The sequence below is a fragment of the Aythya marila genome, assembly GCF_965140915.1.
Source record: "Aythya marila genome assembly, chromosome: 1".
NCBI classification, from domain to species: Eukaryota; Metazoa; Chordata; class Aves; order Anseriformes; family Anatidae; genus Aythya; species Aythya marila.
In genome coordinates, this window is record NC_139042.1 from 96,188,827 (window position 1) to 96,195,050 (window position 6,224).

A 6,224-nucleotide genomic window follows, 5' to 3' on the forward strand; every position below is an offset into this window, starting at 1 on the left:
GACGATGGCGAAGCCCCCCGAGCCGCGCCTCCTTCCACCACCCTCCCCCCCCCCCTGCGGTGGCTCCGGGCTTGCGCCCGCCTTCCTGCCTGCTGGTGCTGCAGGGAGTGGAAATTTCCACTGCGACCGCCCCTCGCTCCCCCCCTCGGCACCCGGCGGGGCCTCGCAGCCCACGGGCGGGAGGCTGCGGCCACGGCTCCACGCTCACGGGTGGGGGGCACGGCGAGGGGGGCCCGCGGGTGGTGGGTGCCCCAGGTGCCCTTCCAGAAGCTTCTGAGGGCGGCGGCGTGGCCGCCCTGCTCCCTCACGGGAAGCTGGCTGCCCTTGAGTGGAGGCGTCCTGGTGCCCACAGAGTTGGGGTCGCTCCCAGTGAATGTTTTCTTAATTTTTTTTTTCTTTTTTTTGTCCTTTTTTCCTTCTTTTTTTATCTCAGTGCAGCACGTGGTTGTGTGTAGGTGCCTGAGGGACACCTAGGCTGAGGTACAGTGGTGAGGCGACCCCAGTGGAGGGTCACCACACACCAGCTCCCAGCCCTGACCATGCTGCCAGTCCACAAACACCCACGGCCCCAGAAGAGGCACGTTGAAAGAGCCTCACGGCATGGTCAGGCTGGTTTCAGAAGGATTTCTGTTCTCTACAGCATAGAAACATGCCTTGAGGGTACCACCTAATCCCACGCACACGCTTAAGAGCGTCCCAAAAACACAGCACAGAGCTGGCTTTAAAGAGAGATCTCGTGCTGAGTTTCTGCCCTGGGTTTTGAAGCCCTCTTGGCCTGGCCCTGCCTATGTTCACAAGGTGGCACATCTCTCCTCTCCTCACCAGCCATGGCTCCAGGTGATGAGGATGCAGGGAAGAAGGCAGGTCTCCAGACTAAAAAACTTTAATGAAATATCCTGGCACCCCAGCTTCTTGCTGTATGCCCATGTCCCCTTGTACACTGAGCCCACATTCTCTCCAAAATATGCTGGAAATCCCACGCCCCCTGCTCTTTTCTTCAATAGTGCCTAACCTCTTACTCATCATTTATGTACATCTTTAACCTCCTTGTAAAATGGAAGGGGAATTCATACCTCACTCTGCATTGACGTGTACTTTCACCAACTCAGAAACTCAGACTACCTGCCTACAGCCCCACCCCAGTCAGAGAGGCCTCAGCTGCCCATCCCTGCCCGTCTCTACCAAAAAATAATAAAAAAAAAAATTACCATCAACTTGGCATTGCTTGCTTTTGCTCTGTTTGCACAGCAGTGATATAGTAGCTGGTAAAACGAATCCGAGATGCAAGCACTGCTAACTGAAAACTTTTCCCACAGCGACTTGCAGCACAGCCAGCACTGCTAACGTTGTGGGCATCCCTCATCTTCTCCAAATTCGAGTTCTAGGTCATTCCCTACAGGTGAGGCAGCACCCACAGGGGCTGTGTTTTATTAGGCACTTCTGTGCACCACCACAGGTTGTCAGCTGTTCAGGATAAATTGCCTGTGCACAAGTCTTTACACATACTCCCAGCCTACACCCCCCAGCTCAGGTAAACACCTGTGCTTTGGCACTCATTGCCAATCTGCCAGCTGACAGGTATAATTTACTGCCTGCTGGTGCTTACCACATACAAGCCTTCCCTGGGTCACTTTGCTTTGTGTTTTCTTTGTTGCTGGTGGTGGTTGGTTGGTTGGTTTTTATATGGTATTGTGTGGAGAGAGCTTCTTCCTTGTCCTGAACAGCTGCCTGAGTTATTCCAGAGGAGATCCACATAGTCTGCAAATGGTGGTCCCCTATGGAGGGGAGGGTGCCCAGACACCCCTGCCACACAGACACAAATGGACAGCAGTTCCCACCCTGCTGGTGGTGGTACAGTCACACATGAGCACACTGTTCTCGTCCCATAGAATGAAATCTGTGTCCTGCTGCTCTTACCCATGCTCTACCTGCTTAAAATACTCATCTTCCAGAAAAAAAAAAAAAAAAAAAAAAAAAGAAACACATTCAACTTCCTTTCCTGAAGTCTTTCTCATGCACAGAAATCCCCAAGTCTATAGACTGAAATTTCTAGTACCACTCAAATGTCAGTATTTAATCTCAGTTGGATGTACATTTATATTCACCATTCACATGCACTTTTAGCTACATTCCACATCCAAGCCCCACCAATACACCTCTGCATGTGGCCAACAAGCCCCCCTTCCCTGTTTGTGAACCTCACCCACACGTGTCCTTCAGCGCAACATCTCAAGACCTCACCAACATAAGAGTGAGCCTGAGCCCATTTACGCCTGGGCCTGCCATCTGTTCACGCACACAGAAATGGTTGTGCATGAGATTTAACAAACACACTCCCAGATACATGCTCCCGTGTATATTCTCTGAACAAGATCTCCATGCTTGAGGGGCTCTTGATGTGCATATTAGTGACGCAGGTACAGTGATTATCAACCTGTGTCTGAATACCACATATGCAGACCTCTGGTCTCAGGCTCCATGCCCACGTCCAGCTGTGCACACTCACTCATGAGCTGGCTACTGCGTGCATTTGCGACATCCCGTATCTTCGTGAGAGTTCCTCACACTTTTTGACTTTCTCACTGCTGTTGCAGCGTGTCCACTGCTGCCTTGAATCTCATGGGTTTGTTTGTTCCTCAGAGCAATAACCACAAGTATCCAAAGACAGTAGGAAACTCTCGTTTACCGTTTCAAAACACACACTAGTAGGGGAAGGTCTGAGAAACATGTAGTGACCGTGCCCTGAGGACTTGGAAAGCAAACATAAACCGCTCCCACCCCCCGATATTCTATTTTATTTTTAAAAAGTAATAAGTGTAAATATGTGACTTGAGAGGCCTGAGTCATGGCTTTTTCATGCTGGAGGTTGAGGGTGCTACAAAGGCAAGCCGTCCTTTCTACCCCTTAGTGTCTTTCATACCCATCCCTGTGCCAGTGAGCAGCACAGAGAGCACTAATGAGTAACGTCACTCTTTCTAATAGAGCACAGGATAAAAATACGTCCTCGTGCATCCTATATGCATATGTAAATACAAAACCTATCTTCTGAAAAAGCTTTTGGAAATGTTTTGGGGAATTCAGAAATGTCATGCGATATCTCATAGACTTCTGATGAAGAAGCTGGTCCAGTATGGTAGGAATTAAGGGAAAAAAAGAAAAGAAAATAAAATGTATTGTGCGTTTTTAAAACCTTAAGATGATATTTAATAGCCTGAGCATAACTATATTGTGCTTCTGTGATTTCTTTCTTATGATGGAGTATACCTCATTGTGAAACAAGTACTCTGTGCACCACAGAAAAGCCAATACTCTCCTCTTAATCAAAGCTTTAATTTCTAGCTGTGATACTTCACACAATACCAACCCAAAATCAAAATTTATCATAGGTTTAGTAGTAGGATGTTGCCCATCTTGAACTCCAAATCAGGACAGACTTTCAGAGGCATTAGTAGAAAACAGGAATTGCCTGTGGAAAGAGATCTGCTGTACACTGATACACTGCCAAGTGTATTTTTGTTTGCTTGTACTCGTGTTTGTCTATAGACACAGACAGGGATATAGATACAGATCCAAATAGAAATACAGATCCGGATACAAATACAGATACAGATACACATGCCTCTTCTCCCTAATATCTGCTCACCTTCCTGGCAGGGTTTGTAGCTGAGCACTGTATACCTGCAGTAACAGGAAGTGAACTAGCTCATATAAAGCCATCGTGGGAATACCTGTGTGGCTCTGCAGTGTGGCAGTGATTGTGGTTTAAACCTACTCCAGAGAAGTGATGGGTGGAGCTGGATCAGAGCTTTGAAATGCCAGAAGTCATCTGATCCGAGGGAGAAGATGAGCAAGCCAGGCTGAAGAGAAGGAGATGATAGTAATAGCTGGAGCTGTGGGAACATGGGAAGGGTTTTCCCTGGAGGGAGGATTGAAAGGAAACAGAGATGAGAAAGAAATGAAGGAAAAATCAAAGAAGAAAAAGGATAAAGTCTGGGGCAAAAAGCCCAGAGCAGAGCTGACAGGAGCAAGGAGGAAGGAATGTGGAACAGATTGGGGTGTGATGCTCTCAAACTGGGAGTAGGGTTTAAAGGGAGGATATAAAAGGGGGGAAAGGGGAGGAATGGATGGAGAAAGACTAGGGTTCAGATAGGGCAGTCTTGAAGAAGACTAGGGTAGGGGAAGATGGGGCAGTAGGAAGTTGAATGGGCCATGCTAGAAGCAAACAGGCAGAATGATGTACTTCAGAGCTTCTAATAAAAATGCACGTCTGGGTTTCCCGCCTACCCACAGCCACCAGTCCTCCTCTGTCAGCAAATACCGGTGAATCTCCTGACAAAGTAATTTGTCTAATATTGCCCCTGTCCACACATGGATGACAAGCCACTGCTCTTATCAGCTTCCCTGTTAGTTCAGAGTGGCAGGGCTCTCTGCCATAGATCTAAAGGCTCCAGCCCTAATGACATTTATAGCAATATGATGCCACATGATGGAAGGGGTTTTCTTTTCTCTCTCTCTCTCTTTTTTTTTTTTTTTAACTGTTTGCTTTTTAAAAAGCTAGCTAATTGCACATATAAAATCTGCTTTAAATGAGGATTAGGTCGCAAAATCAATACTACATAATGTGTGTAATTTTATCCTTCCTCTCACTTGCATACGCATTTTCAAATAATTGCAAATAATATAATTGCATACTATTCTTTCCATGGGGTCTATTCTACATTTACTTCTCAGGGTGGAGCTGCTCTGGAGCTATGTCAGGCGCTACATAGTGGGGAAGGCCACCATCTTCATGAGTTTTTTCACATTTATTTCAGAAAACAGAAGATGTGCAGCAAAGTGACAGTACAGGATCATGTGAAAAAGAAGGATGAAGTCCTGGCTAAAACAGCTGAGCTTTGCCTTAGGGATGGATTCAATCCCTCCTTTGCTGCACAGTTCTTCTCTAACGCTGGATAAGTCGGTTAAACCACACTTTTTGCAGGTGGCCATAAATTTCATGCTCCTAGTTTCTGGGTATCTCAATTGAGATTTTGTGGTCTAATTTGCAGAAGTGCTGAATGATCCCAGCTGAAAATGAATTCAGTTGGTGCTGGACATATAAAGTGCTCTGAATGGAAAGCATAGCAACTTCTTGAAATACTTACTGTCTCAAACCGAGCTGTCAAAATCTACAAAACCCTTAAACTACAGATACTTCCAACCCAAGCCCATCCTGAAACCATTGCACCCAAGAGGTAACAAAAAGTATTTAAGGCTGGGAATTCTTTTATGCAGAAAGAGGAGGAAGAGGAGTTGTGCTGTCCAGCCTGATATCCAAGGAAGTGTCCTGCCCACCAAAATCCCAAATCCCAGATGGTGTGGGAAGGCTGCTGTGAACAGGTCAAACACAGTTACATGGAGATGGGAGTGGTGGTGGAGGGTCAGGGGACTCTGACGGTGTCCAGTTTTTCCAGACGAAGGTACTGGCTCTGGCGCTGTGGAAATCAAGATGTGGTTGGGGAGGAGCGTTCAGGTTGCAAATGGTAGCTTACCAGGGATAAAAGATGACAAGGAAACACCTCTATAAAATGAGCATGTAGAAAAAGACCCTGGAAAGAAAGCTTCAGAGCCCCAGTAGGTGTACTGTCAGCTTCTGTGCCCCAGCTTACGGGCAGCCACTTCTTTAAACCTCAGCAAGTGGGTCCTCCAGTGTGATCATATGCTACAGCAAACTAAGGACACGAATAAAAGAATAGTAGGAGCCTGTAGGAATAAAACCAGAAAGGACCAGGGGAAAAAAAAAAAAAAAAAAAAAAAAAAAGCAATGTAATTAACAAAGGAAAGTGAGAGTAACAGGAAAGTGCTTCTGTACGTTACAAATCAGAGCAAAACAATGGCAAAGCAATGATCTACCCTTTGACCAGGACTGAAACCTAGTAAGAGGTGCCACAGAAAAAGCCAGAGTGATTAATGCCTTTCTCCCTCATTCCTCAGTTAAAAGATTTAGTTATGACCAGCTGACGAACTGTTAATGTCTAAGGCTAAATAACAGGAAGAACAGAACAGACTACTTGAGTTATTCTCCAGCCAGCCAGACCTGACACAACTCACGTGAAAGAACGTGGAGAACTGGGATCCTTTCCCACAACAACCTGGAGAACGGGAGACCAGAGACAGGCGATGGCAGTACCCATGCTAAGGAAAGAAGAAAAGCAGTCTGAGGAGCATAGGCAGAGAAAACAGCC